This window comes from Cupressus sempervirens, chromosome 11, assembly GCF_028749045.1.
Source record: "Cupressus sempervirens isolate cs-2001-9-10 chromosome 11, ASM2874904v1, whole genome shotgun sequence".
NCBI classification, from domain to species: domain Eukaryota; kingdom Viridiplantae; phylum Streptophyta; class Pinopsida; order Cupressales; family Cupressaceae; genus Cupressus; species Cupressus sempervirens.
This window is the reverse complement of record NC_143128.1, coordinates 50,478,859-50,494,465: the sequence shown is the minus strand read 5'-3', so window position 1 is coordinate 50,494,465 and position 15,607 is coordinate 50,478,859. Positions and strand designations below refer to the sequence as shown.

General features: G+C 31.5%; 1 pseudogene; it reads left to right on the top strand.

Moving 5' to 3' along the window:
• The first annotated feature begins 10,460 nt into the window (after positions 1-10,460).
• Positions 10,461-12,228, top strand: LOC149528194 (patellin-6 pseudogene; annotated as a pseudogene).
• Positions 12,229-15,607: the final 3,379 nt, after the last annotated feature.

Below are 15,607 nucleotides of genomic sequence, written 5' to 3'. Positions count from 1 at the left end.
AAGCAAAGAGATGATGTAGAGAGAGAAAAAATAATCCGTATAGAGTGAAAGTGAGTTATTAGTGAGCGAGAGATAGATGGTAATTATTTCTAACATATGGTAAGAGGAGGGGAAGAAGAAAAGAAGGAGGAGAGGCTAGAGGAAGAGAGGTGAGATAGAGTTTTGGCATGAAAATAATTAGGGAATAGAACAAAAAAATATATTGATGTGCATGTGTGCATGAGAGAGAGAGAGAGAGAGAGAGAGAGAGAGAGAGAGGTGGGGGGGCAGTGATTTACACAAGGGATAGAAATATGGTCATTAGGAGGAAGACATTTTGAGAGGGGGGAGAAAGTGATAAGGGTAGATAAAAGAGGGTGGAGAGATGATGCAAAGAGAAGGGGAGACAAATAAAGATGAGATAGACAAAAATGAAGGATCAAAATAGATAGAGATGTTGATGGGAGAAGAGAGTGGGGGAGAGACATACGGTTGTGACATGTGTTAATTAACAATGAGAAGGGGGTAATATAGATGAGATAGATGGGTAAAACCACAAACATGTGTCATCTATTATAAAGAAATAGGATCCCAGAAGCAAACTATTCAAGTTTAATGACATAAAAATGACATTTGTGTTTAAAATTTGAAGATGATGTTAACTGATGAAATGTTTGAAATTGGATGAATTTTATGGCTATAATTTTATTTTTTAAATGAATAAATATTTATTGATTTTTAAAAACAATTTGAAGTCCATTTTTCAACTGCAAAATAGATAATGTGTGGTTCCCATCAAATAAATATATGTTAATCATCTTATTTTTCTCTAATTTGAAAATATATTATAGATAACATGTATGTATAGGGAACAAAAAAGAAGTATTGGTTTGTTATGTATATTTTGTTTCTATAAGTACTTGAGGTCAACATTATTAAAAACAAACAACTTTTTCCTCCCATCAAAACTCTCCTATCAAACCTACACCTTTTTCTAAAATAACTTACTTATTTTTTAAGAGGTCTCTCTCTTCTACAAATAAATATAAAGTTTAAACTTTTTTGATATGATTTATTAATTTTTTTCATTTTTTGAGGAAGCATCTTATGGAATGTTAAAATATATATATTTATAATATTAAAACAGCGTGAAATTTACTCTAAGATCTAGAAAAGGGTATTGTTATTTTTTTGAAAAAGAAATAAGTTTTGATAGAGAGGTGAAATTCAACCTAAATTGCTTTAGAGGTTTTAAAATGTGAAAAGGATCTAGATCTATGTGTTTACCTTGATAGATAAAAATAATAATAACAAAAAAGAGATTTGATGGGAGAGCCAGAGGGAGAGGGGGGGAGAGAGATAGAAAGAGAGATGGTAATTATAAGGAAGTGAAATAATTAAAGAGATAAGGTAGAGATAGAAAGAGAGGAATTAGGATATGAGAGAGAGAAAGGGAGAGATGGAGAGATTTGGGAGGGAAGAGAGAGAAAATTTATTTATGGGAGAGAAATGTCCCTCATAGAGTAAGAGAAGAGAAAGACAGTGAAGATATAAGTTGGATATATTTTAATTAAGGTAGGGATATGTAATCATATATATATATATATATAATCTAGACTCTAACAGGAACCAAAATTATGATTTAAAATTAGAATTTAAAATTAAAGTCTTAATATCTCTTCACTTTCTAGATATATAAAAAAAACTAGTACATTTGCATTTAAAAATTAAAATATAGAAATATAAATAAATCTATTAAAATTACCTATCTATTATTAAAAAATAATAATTAAATAATTGCTAAACTTGGAAAACCATTTATGCTCACATAAGCTGCGTGTGCTTACTGATAAAGATAATAGAGGCACAGAATGTGTGTGACTGCTATATTTCGAAGTTCATTAACATTCCATTAACATGTACTCAAAATAAAGTTAGTGATGAAGGTAATCACGGTCACGTAAGCTGCGTGTGCGTACTGGTAAGGATAATCAGAGTCACACAATGCGTGTTACTAATATATTTCCAAGTTCATCAACATTCCATTAACGTGTTAATGTAAAGATTATCTGGTAGTCAGTCGTCTGGTGTGTGCCGTAAAGGTAATCAGAATGCAAGTTTTGAGTTATACGAATCTTGTGATTTTTTAAGTCTTCTAAATTTATGGTGAGCACCACTACGGGGATTAGTGCTTTCGCAATATTTGCATTTCATTTCTATCACGACAGAGTTTGCTGAGTTCTCATTTTTTATTTGGTTTATATTTTACTAAAATAACATCAGATTTGTTTGGTAGCTTTATTCAAGAATAGACGGAATTGGAAAGATAGACAAGTGGTATTCCAGGTAAGTTTCATTTTATAATTATTTAGAAAATAATATTTTAAACATCAACTTAAATATTTTATAATTATATTAATAATTTATGTTTTTTTCCAAACTTTAAAATATTAGAAAATGATTAATATTTATCATAATATTTTGGAATCAATTGTAATAGAATGTTTAGGACATATTCAATTAAATATACAAGTAGTAAGATTTTTTAATCTTTCCTTGACTAGAAAAATGATATGTTTATTTATAAAGACATATGTTGTTCATATCATTAACTCTATAGATATGTTTTATTATTTTATTTAAATTTTGATTAATGTAGTACTATATTTATTTAGGTACAAATATTAATTTATATTTAAAAGAATGAGATTAGTTAATTTTCAAATTATGTATTAATTTTTCTATTCAATAATCACTGACTACCATTTCATACATTTTTACAAATATTTTGATAACATATATTTAAATGGATCAATTGGAGCTTCTCATATTTTAGAGAAAATGTTTTGATTATCAAACCAATGTTCAACTATCCATCAATAATTGTTGGATTCAACTATCTATAGTTTGTGGTAAATGATGTCTTTAAAATGTTTTATTCTACCAAACATAAAAAATCCTAGCAATGAGTAGAGTTTTATTAAATGAAAAACATTATTACGAGGTTTAAAATAGTTTATAATCTCTACATATCAAAAAACAATTGTGCTAAAGCTAAAAATTCAATATGGAGGAACTCTGAGAACAAGGCTCCTATAAGACAAAAAGAATTGATTCAATCATATAATTTATATAGTTTATTAAAAAAAATTAAAAATTAAAACTTTAGAAAAAAAAGTATAATTCAAAAATAATTATATGTGATTGGCTAAAACTAATGAAAATTTTGGCAAATCACAAGTACAATAAGGGGATGATATAGTTGGAAAAGGGAGGGGAGGGAATGAAAAAAAGTAATAAGGGAGAGATAAAAAAAAAGAGAGGGATAGGGAGAGATTATGGTTATAGAAAAAATGATAGTTAGAGGGGGAGAAGCTAAGAGATGATGGAGAGAGAGAGAGAGAGAGAGAGAGAGAGAGAGAGAGTGAAGGTAGTTATTTATGGGAAAGAGATAGATGGTAATTACTTTAAATATATGGTAAGAGGACACGAAGAAGGGAATAAGTGGGAGAGGCTATAGGGAGAGAGATGACATAGAGTTTTAGGATGAAAAAAAAGTTGGAAGCATGAATGCTAATAATATTCCTATGGGGGAGTATTGTAGATATGTTACTATGATGATATGTTGCATTCATGACTAAGTTTGTCATTGATGTCAATATAGTAGTCTTCTAAGGTATTTGATAAAAGAACAACGGAAAGATAAAGTTGGTATAGATGGCTAGTTGAGTATTCTCACTATCCAAGGTTATGAGAGATACTTTTGAGTATCTAGTATATGTAGTTAACGTTGGATGAAGAAATGATAAGTCTAGAAGAAGTTATGTAAGTTTTGGTGATGTCTATTCTGAGATAGAGTTTATAGAGGCATGTTCTTGTAAACTTGTCATATCTCTTAGCAAACTTGTTATTCTGAGAATCAAAGTTGAGAATATGAAGAAGACATGTCAGTGATGATGTCACTAAGTTCTCTCATCATAATATTACGTGTACAAAAAGATATTCAAGTTGCAAGGTGGAAGATTAACGTTATTGCTAAGTGTAACATGTTCTTAATGTGGTCCTATAATGATTAATTGAGAGGGTCTAATAGTTGATTCAGGAAATTTTTTTATGGACTCAGTATAAAGGAAGGAAATTTTCCTTTATCATAGGAGAGAGAATTGTATCACATCAGAAGTGATGATAAGAAACTAAGAGAGAGGAATGCGAAGTTGAGCAGAGCAAAACGGAAGTGAAGGAAACTTCATTACTAAGGTTTTGTTGAGTGATCTGAGGTTTGATATTTGGATTCGAGGTTTGTGACCTAGTCTACAAGATCTGATAGTGATTGGTTCAGTTGACAGAACAAAGAAAAGAAGAATATAATAGTAAATTGGATGTTTGAGCAGTGAGCTCTTCTTGTAGTTGAAATTGTATGTTTGAATAGTGGGCTTTTCTTGCATATATTATACTATAACTCCTAATAGGGTTGGAATCTCCTAACAGGGACTCATATATACTGAATGTTGTAATAGAATCCTAACAAGGTCCATTATCTAACAAGGAATATTTATATTAGTACATCATCTTGTGAGCATCATTTTTACTGGGGCTTTTCCTCTGATCAAGGGTTTCCCTAATTAACATATCTAGTGTAATTTTCTATGTCCATCTTATTATAGTTGTTGTTTACTTTGGTTGAATGGTTAAGTTTGTTTAAAGAAGATAAATGTTTTAATTGTTGAATTACTGATTCACCCCCATCTCTTAGTTATCTTGGTGGACTATTGTTTCTTTACAAATAATTAGGGATTAGAACAAGAAAAGATATTGATATGTGTATGCATAGGGGGGGGCGGAGAGAGAGAGAGAGAGAGAGAGAGAGAGAGAGAGAGAGTTGGTCATTATGAGGAAGAGATTTTGAGATGGGGGAGAAAGGTATAAGGGTAGATATAGAGAGAAGTGGGCAACATAGAGAGATGAGATACACGAAAATGAAAGCTCAAAATAGATAGAGATTTTGATGGGGGAAGAGAGTGCGGGGACATATCATGATTAACAATGTGTGTGTGAGAGAGAGATGCTTATTATAAGAGAGTAATTGGGGCATAAGATAAAGAGATGGAATAGATGGAGAGATTTGAGAGGGTAGAGAGAAGATTTATTTATGGGAGAGAGACATACTAATGCTGATTGCTAGGTTAAAAGTGTTAAATAGTCAAAATTGACATTTTTTCCTAAACTTAATTTTTTGCCAAATGTAATACAAAATTAAATATTTTATTAACTATATTGTAACCATATATATATATATATATATATATATCTTGATGCTACTAATTATTTTAAAAAAAATTGAATTCTTGACATCTCTAGACTTTCTTCATATATATATATATATATATACTCACATTAAAAAATTTAAACCTCCATATCTATGAACTATCTGCATATAAATACAAACAAATGTATTCAAATTACCTATCTACTAAAAAAAAATAACAATTTATGAACTTGAAAAATCATTTATGTTCACATAAGCTGCGTGTGCTTAGTGATAGAGATAATAGAGCCAGAGAATGTGTGTGACTGCTATATTTCTAAGTTCATTAACATTCCATTTAACATCTATTAAAAAAAGGTTAGGGATGAAGGTAATCACGGTCACAAAAGCTGCGTGTGCGTACTGATAAAGATAATCAGAGTCACAGAATGCATGTGAGTATCAAATATTCGGTTATCTGGTGGTAAGTCATCTGGTATGTGCCGTAAATTTTGAGTTATATGAATTGTGTGATTTGTTTGCTCTTCTAAATTTATGGTGAGCACTAAAGAAAAGCAATTCACAGAGTTTGCTGAGTTCTCATATTAATTACCACCGATTTGCGAGATCCACACCTAGCGTGAAAATATGGTATAATTTTATTCTTACGCTAAGATTTTAGATTACGGACTTTATGCCTGTTTGTTTTTAATACATATATTTTCTTAGAAATGTAAATGTATAGTTGTGGGCTTTTCTATTGTTGGCATTCACATATTTTCTATGAAATTTGTTGGAGGTTTTACCCTGCATTTCTGGCTTAAAGCGATGATTAATATGTTTAGATGGGTCGAATTATAGTTTCAACTCATCGTAGATATATTGGAGGCTGGTTTTGTGAAATTTAGTATGCTTCAATCTAATGTCAATGGGCTGGGGAAAATTTTTATGGAACATATGTGAATCATGGAGCTATTCGGAGATTTTGTTCATCTTGATAAACTTGTCATCTTAATAATTAAGGATGATGATTTTCTTGATTTAGGAGAATTTTCTGGTAAATTAGTCTCAACTTTTCAAATACTATTGTTTGAACTATTCATTTTTTGTTCAAATTTATATTTCTAGGTAAAAACATAATATATTTGCATTCTTATTGATTCAAATCAATCACTTCCTCTACACTCTAGAATGATTAATATAGATATAAAACACAATTTTAACTATGTTGTTGGAGAATATTTAGATTTTTTTATATTTTCTATATTCTACTATACAAATGCTATACTTGAGAATAATTTTTTATATTTTTATCTACACATTATATTATTATATCATTTTTATCTTTATATTTTTTTATAAGAACAATTTTAAAATTGTAATATCCAATATAATTATTTTTAAGAAAAATATATTTTAAATTTACACACATTTAAACTGGCATTGAAGAATAATTAGGTTTTAAAGAAAATTGCATTTTTAATTTACTCAATAGATACATTAGTTCATTAAGGATGATAAACAAAATGAATAGTTACATCACAATTTTAGTTTCTTTAAAGTCCACTACAAACTCAATACTATTCTTAAAAATATCAATTTTAATTATTAGGAAATAATATTATCTTTTATTAAAATATATGTTTGACTATTGATTAATTTGAATAAAATAATAGTAATAAAATTAATTTTAAATTAATAAACATAAAAAAAGTTGTAGTTTGATATTGGAGTTAATGATGAAATCTTTAAAATAAATCATTTATAGTATAATCTATAGTAAATGTCAGAAATTACTTGAATCACTAACAATTTATTTGACAAATTTTAACTATTTATATTTTTATGTTATATTTACAATTTATTATATATTAACTTCTTTTTATTTCACTTTTTATAATAGTTATTTAATATTCTCAAATAATAAATAATAAATATACCATGAACATATTAAAAATATTGATATAAAATTTTAGTAGTGGTGATTTTTGAGGTCAATATTTCCTCACAATGTCCAATAATAAAGTAATATTTCGTGTAATATTTTTCTATTTATATATTTAATGATGAACAAATAATATATTAGTATTTATGAACTCATGAATTATATTACATTTAAAATATTACAAAATTAGTTTATACTGAATAAGGACAATACAAATAGAATTAACAATAAGGCAACTACAAGCCACTTATTTTACTTTATATTTAATTAATGATATATATATAGATAATAAAAAAGATTTATTTTTAAAAACAATAAATAAGTTTTTGTCATCTTTTAATTCCTTTTAGTTAGTTCTTTAATCTATGTGGGGATTATTTATGATCTTATTATAATTATGATGTAATATTTTTTCCTTTTAATTTTTTGTACTCATTTTTTCACTTTTATTTATTTGGTAGTGTGTTTGAAGTTTATGCAACAACAAAAAATTTATTTAATTTATGGTGAAAGATAATAACATATTTTTTTTGATGCATAGACCTTTCCTATTAATTAAAAATATCTGCTTTATAGTCAAGAAAATTAAAAAGTATTTGCTTTTTATTTCAGGAAAATAACTTCAGCTTTGTTTGGTGGATTTACTCAAGAATAGATGGAATTGGAAAGATGGAAAAGTGGTACTATAGGTAAGTCTCATTTGATTATTATATGAAAAAAAAAATCTTCTAAATTAAATATTTTATAATTGTATTACTAAATTTTATTTTTTCTAAACTTTAGAATATTAGAAAATGATTAATATATGTAATGATATTTTAGAATCAATTATAACAAAATGTTCAAGATATATTCAATTAACTATACGAATAGTATGTTGTTTTAAAATGTTTACTTGATTAGAAACATAATTATTTTTTTATAAAGCCATATGTTGTTCATATTATTAATTTTATAGTTAAGATTTATTTTTATATTTAAATTTTGATTAATACAAAAGTTAATTTATATTTAAAAGAATAAGATTAATTAATTTTGAAATGATATATTATCTTTTCTATTCAGGACTCACTAACTATCATTTCACATATTTCTATAACTATTCATAACTCAAATTAAAAGAATTTTTCTCAAATCTAGGAAAGACACTAAGCATGAAGTGTGGAGTCTTTTTGCATATAGAGCCATAAAAAGTTTCTATCTTCTAGGGTTGTCCTTTGCCATTGTTTCTTTATTGCAATGATAATCCACTTTGATTTTGACCCCATGTCATTCTTCCCATAGCCACCAAGTCACTATCAACTTTGATGTTGACTATGCCATCAACTTCCCAATCTTATGGTCAACTACTGGTCCATCCCCTTCTGCCAAGTATGAAATTTTACCTTATGTCCTTAGACATGCAACCTTAATCTATTTTCTAAATGCAGTTTAATATTTTGTTCTACCACAATAATTATCTTCCATCCATAACATCCATGGGTAGAGATTACTATTATCTCCTTCAATGAAACATGTGTGTTTCTCGAGACAGTCCATATTAAGTTCAATCATGATCAAAGAACTTTTAGTTGCACCTCCTTTCAAGAAATACCTTTTATTTTAAAAATGAACCCTAGACTTGAACCAAATAATCTAACATTCTATAATAATCAATATTATTACATGATCATAGCCACTCTCCTCCTCCTTCCTGACATTTACTTTCTATAAATAACAATAAGGTTTTTATTTGGTAGTTCTGTAACAGCAATACAATAGCCTTCAAAAAAGCGTGGATTCAGTTGGTTTCCCAGTGGACCATCTACTTATAAATGTGTTTTTCTTAGCACTATTCATCTTCTGGTCACATCACAACATCCACCCAATTTCCAACAAGGCTAATATGATCGGTCAGATGTTTTTCAAATTTAATGCCACAGTGTTAAAAAGAAAACATTTAAGTATTCAAAAGGTGACAATCATGGTACAAAATTGTTGCCCGGTTATAAAATTCTTTCAATTTTATAAGCCTTGGTTAATTTTTATTAAATTGTCCAATTTTAAGCCTTAAATTGATCATTTTATCTGTGAAATCTGCAAATCTTTAAGTCTCCATGTCCCCGACTTGTTAGTAGTTCCGTACAGCACTTGAGATCATTGAAATCCAGCTTCTGAGCCTCCAGATATAAAAGGTTAATGATTGCCGCCAAAAAAAAAAAACACGTATTTATTAACCTTTAACTTCTTAAAAGGTTAATCTTAACCACTAAAAATACGTTTTTCTTAACCTCTCCTATAGGTTAATGTTAACCATCAAAAACGTGTTTTTCTTAACCTCCAAGTAAAAGGTTAATGTTAACCACTAAAAATACGTTTTTCTTAACCTCCCCTATAGGTTAATGATAACATTCGAAGACACGTTTTTCCTAACCTAAACTCTCAAAAGGTTAATGAGAGCTACCAAAAACACATTTTTATTAACCTTTATAAGTAGTCATTAACCTATTCAAAGTTCTTTCAATAAAAACTCAAATATGTACATGAAGGCGATTTGCAACAATGGAAATGAAACAATTATGCAGCCCCTTGATAGACAGTTTGTTTAAGTAGCCTAACCGCAAATCCATGCATAGCATCTGTGAGGAGTTTGGATTGGGAGCTATGGTTCAGATTATGGTGGTGCCAATTATGGTCCTACAGGTTGTCGGAAAAATCAGAGAAAGATTACAAAAACAATTATTATCATTACCAGTATGCAGATATTTCTTTTTCTCGATTATAGGCATGCAAAAATCTTAACCAACTCCAGCAACTCCATGCCCAATTGTTCATTGAATAATCCATCAGGAGAGAAGTCTGGGGAAATTTAGCAAAACTGGTGACAACATTTCATTTTGGAATGCAAGGATACAAGAGTATGCGAACGGTAGTTTTTACATGGAAATGCTTAAGGTTTGCTATCAAATGTAGTTCTATGAATGGCAGAATCCAAACAGTTCGATGTTACCATTCAAGGCATGTGCTAGTTTATCAGCCGTATAAGATGTAAAGAGGGTTCATAATCACGTTGTCAAAGATAGATTGAATCCGATGTCCATTTGAGAACTGCTCTAGTGGACATGTATGCGAAATGTGGGTGGATAAAGGATGCCCGTCGAGTGTTTGACAAAATGATTCAAAGAGATGTCGTTTGCTGGACTTCTATGATTTCAACTTGCGGAGAATTGGAAGTTCTGCATCAGGTTACTTGCATTCGTCGGGCAAAGACAGTAGGAGTTTGCAGAAGAGGATAAAGCAACTCAAACTTCCCATGAGCGCTCACGAAGACTACTATTTGTTCATTAAGAGACAGTAATTGATGGCCGCCAGCACAGAAGAATCACCTGCACCTGCTGCTACTGCTACAAATACCACGATGTCAACTGAAGTAACTAAAACTGTGAAGGAAGTAATTACAGCACCTGCACCGGTAGCTGAGCCTGAAATAGTCAAAAGTAAAGAAGAAGAGATCAAGGCAGACAATGGAATTGTTGCTAGCAGTCCAAGCTTGGAACCTCAGGGCACTTCCTTCAAAGAGGAAAGCTACTTTGTCTCAGATCTGAAAGAACCTGAGAAGAAAGCCTTGCAAGAGCTTAAGCTCCGAGTTGAAGAAGCAATGAAAAACAATGAATTCACCGAACCTCCTCCCAAAGAACCCGAAACCAAAGGGGCCGAAGCTACCGAGGCCAAAGAAGCAACTAAAGAGGAAACTAAAGAAGGAGCGAAAGAAATAGAAACAAAGGGTGAAGAGGATGCCAAAACCCCCGAAACCAAAGAAGAAGAGGTTAAGGGTACAGTGGAAGATGTGAAAATTGTAGAAACTACCAGTGAAGTAGATTGTAAGGTCGGTGAAGAGGAGGTTAAAAAAAAAAAAAAAGGAAGAGGCTGTAGTAACAGTCACTGAAACGATTGAAGTACCGGCTAAGGGCGATGTGCCAAAGCATGAAGAAATAGTAGTTGTTGTTGTTTCAGCTCCATTGGCAGAAACATCTGCTGAGACTGCGGAAACCCCTGCTGAGGTTAGTGTAACCAAAGAAACTGTGGAGGTTGAACTTCAACCCGTGGAGGACATCTACCTTTGGGGGGGTGCCTCTTCTCCATACACACGGTGATGAAAGAACTGATGTGATCTTTCTGAAGTTTCTCCGAGCCAGAGATTTCAAGGTTGCAGAAGCCTTCACCATGCTCAAGAACACAATTCTCTGGAGGAAACGATTCAGTGCTGATAGTATTTTGGAAGAGGATTTTGGTATTGAATACGATGGTGTGGCTTACATGCATGGGTATGATAAGGAAGGGCATCCAGTGTGCTATAATGTTTATGGGGTTTTCCAGGACAAGGAGACTTACCAAAAGTCATTTGGTGATATTGAGAAATGTGATAGGTTTCTCCGGTGGAGAATATAGTTATTGGAGAGGGGAATCCAGTAGTTGAGCCTCAAGCCTGGAGGTGTAAATTCCATGGTCCAAATTACTGACCTTAAGAATTCACCCAGACCCAGCAAGAAAAATTTACGACAAGCTACCCAGAAGGCTTTGGACATCTAACAGGACAACTATCCAGAGTTAGTTGCTAGGAAGATCTTTGTGCATGTACCTTGGTGGTATGCAGTGATGTCTGCAATGATATCTCCATTCCTGACAACAGTGAACTTAGAGCAAGTTTGTTGTTGCTCGCCTTGCTAGAGTGATAGAGACCTTATGCAAGTACATTTCACCTAAGTACGTGCCGGTGCAGTATGGAGGTCTAAGTAGGGAAAATGATGCTGAGTTCTCTGCAGCAGACGGTGGAGTTTCTGAGCTGTTCATTAAACCAGCAGCCAAGCAGATAATTGAGATTCCCATAATAGAGGTTGGATCTTCATTGGTTTGGGATATAATAGTGGTGGGCTGGGAGGTGACCTATAGCGAAGAGTTTGTGCCAAATACTGAAGGTGGTTACACTGTTATCATTCAGAAAGCCAAGAAAATGTCCATGGATCAAGAACCAGTTCAGAATTCATTCAAAATCAGCGAGGCGGGGTTATTCTCAGCATGAACATGATCAAGAAGCCCTTGAACTTTTCTAGACTATGCAATCGACAAGCTTGATGCTAGATTATTAAAACTTTTGCTAGTGTCGTTAGTGCTTGTGCCAATCTAGAAGCATTGGAAAATGGATATGCCCAGAGTGGGCTTGGCGAAGAGGCACTGCAACTCTTTAATCAAATGCAATAGTCTGGTTTGAAAGCAGATCTATTTACATTTCCTTCTACAGTCAGTGTATGAGCAATTGATGTTGTGAATGATTGTTTCTTTGTCAAAACTTGGTGATGATCATGAAGAAGAGTCTGTATCAAATAACTCAACAAGTCAATGATTCGACCATCTGAAGACATGTTCCAAGCTATACATTTCAATTAGTGGTTATTGTCATTTGAGGTTAATTTTGTAGAGGTTAATTAACCTCACCCAAATCATGTATTTGGGAGGTAGTTATTAACCACAGAAGGGTAGTTATTAACCTCTATGTCTATATAAGGGCTCTTTTGGGCTTTGTAAAGGGGACTTTTTGGGTTTTAGAAGAAGGGAACACTATGCAAAAATTTTGATTAGAAGATGATATTTGGAAAGTATGTACAGATTTGTCTTTATAATTAAAAATTCCTCTTAAGTTCTTGGTGCAAGAAAGTAAAGAAACGTGCAAATTGAGTTCTCTGATTCTAAATCTAAATTGTTTAGAATGTTGATTCTCTTTGTAGTGAGCATTCTCACGGTATGGTGTAGATGTTTATAAATCTGTGGATCAACATTGTGCTAGTAATGGTTTTCAAGCGTAGATCTTGATTGTTGTTATTAGTGGTTTTAATTTAGTAGTTTGGGAAAGCCTTGAAGTCGTGTGGTGCATTCGTCATCATGAGCTTTCTCCCCTTTCAATTTTAATTTTATATCTATTTGAAAAACTTCAAAATTATATCATATGAGGGAGCTGCCCCTCTAAACGCAGAGGAAGGCCGGATACCAAGGGCCTATCCAACTGTTGTGAACGGTTTGCCACACACACTCCATTGGGCAAATTCTTCTGTGACAAATCTGTTTACCAACAAAAATACAGGAAAGCTTCAAGAGAGACTAAGATATTAAATTATGTTCTGTAATTGTACCTTCGTTAGTAGAGTGATCTGTCAACGTACAAGTAAAATAGAGGCTGTGTTTGTAGTTTTGATCCGATAGTTAGGAGCCAATAAGATGGTTGAGTTTCTACTCTCTGCTTTAGTGACCTTCCTCAGGAATCAGTCCACAATCAATTTTCTTATTTTACAAGATAACATTTGAGATAACATTCCACCTCACTGAACTTCACAATTTTACTATGATTTCGAGGTATTGTCACTACTCAGACCACCTACTTGAATCATGATTTGGCTCACGTACCATGATGAATCTACTTTGAATGCAACTATGTCTGCACCTTGGACCTTTCGTTTTCTTTACAGCTTCCTTATATTCCTTATATTCAATAAACCAAGTTACTTCTCTCTTGCTAGTCTATCCTATAAAGGAGTGTTCTTTTACATAACAAGATCACAATGATTTAATCTTCTAATGATATTCCTGAAAGCATTTCTCATCACCGAGTAACAACTATAGATGATATTAAAATGATATAAATATAAGATTACATGGTCACCAATACTTCTTCAATCTCTCTGTGTTAAAGTTAATGGTAATACAGAGATTAGAGCTATCATTATACTGTTTAATGAATTCTTGAACGTCCTTTCACATTCCCCAGTGTTTTTGCTCAGATTCCATTTGTAAGAAAAGAAAGAGTAGGATTTACATTCGTTCTTTATTAGCTTGTTGGTGATCAATGACATGGAATAATACAGTGTAAACACTGAAACAAATCTAGTTTTCTCGTAAGGCCTCAGTTAAGTTTTTAAATCAACTAGTAATTGTACCCAACAGTTATAACACTAAAAAGAGATTCTATTTCAATTTGAGGTCAGATTTGAATGACTATTTTAGACCAGGATATTTCAGTAGTATTAGAGTATATCACCTATTATTTTCATAATATTTAATTTAGTATGATAAATGAATCTACTGAAAACTACTCTTCCACTTGAAAATTTTCGATATGTTATGACTAAGTTCTAGACATGATAATTGACATGATCTCCTACTAAAGCATAAACTTCACTAAATACCTATGCTGATTAGTAGCTGTCAATCCTAGAGACTTTTGTTTGCTAGATTATGGTTACTTATCAAACAAAATTATCAATCCTAATCTGTGGTCCCTTTCCGAATATGGGATATTGTGCATTTCTTAACCTCCTCATAATCTGCATCAAGTACTTGGTCTCCTCCAGAAGTTCTGGAGAAAGCAAACGACTGCAAATATTGTCCTATCTTCAAGGATGCTTTAGCTGCACCATCAACCATGGTGAGTATTTCATCTGCATCCTCATACAATAGACTCGAGTTCACTTATCATATCATTTGTAAGGCTTCTCTGAGGCTTTTCATTGTGAACCAATGCTTCCAAAAGACTTCATTAATTCAAAGTTCTAATTAATTGGAAGTTAAATTTTCTATATGTGCTAAATCGAAGATTATTTGGTGGGTTATCTAAAATAAAGAATTCTACCCCTTAATGAATTGCATATTTAAATTCTTTTGGTTTATTATTTATGCTTAAAGTCAAAGCAATGTTTTAACTTCAACTACTATATACCCATCTGAATTGAATTAAATTGGTTTGCATATTCAAATGAAAACATTTACTTGATGTACTTGTTCTCGTTGGCTCTAATACTTACCTCTTAGAAATCACCAATGTTTACACCCACAGCTGTTTTAACTTCAACTACTATATACCCATCTGAATTGAATTAAATTGGTTTGCATATTCAAATGAAAACATTTACTTGATGTACTTGTTCTCATTGGCTCTAATACTTACCTCTTAGAAATCACCAATGTTTACACCCACAGCTATATGACTGAATATATCTCATATTCAAAATAATGTTTGTTATTCATATAAGGAATTGAACATATCTAAATGGAAGTAACAAGTTTCCATTGAAGAGTCATTATTTGTGAGTTTGTGTATTGCTTGTATTGAACTTTGTTTTTTTGAAGTTCAATATGTGCTAAATCTAAGATCACTTGCTGAATTGTCTTTAAGAAATAATTGTCCAACTATTTATTGCATATTTATATTCTTTGAATTATTTTAATAGTTTTTTGTCAGGACTTTAAATAATTACAATATCATTTGTGCTTCAAAGCATGGATTTTTTTACTTCTCGCTTACTGTGATGCTCCAAAGCTGATATATGTTTCTATGAAGCAATAAATATATACTTCCTTGAAATTTCTCAAGTTGGCATTCTGAAATACACGAGTTATGATTCTATCATGTC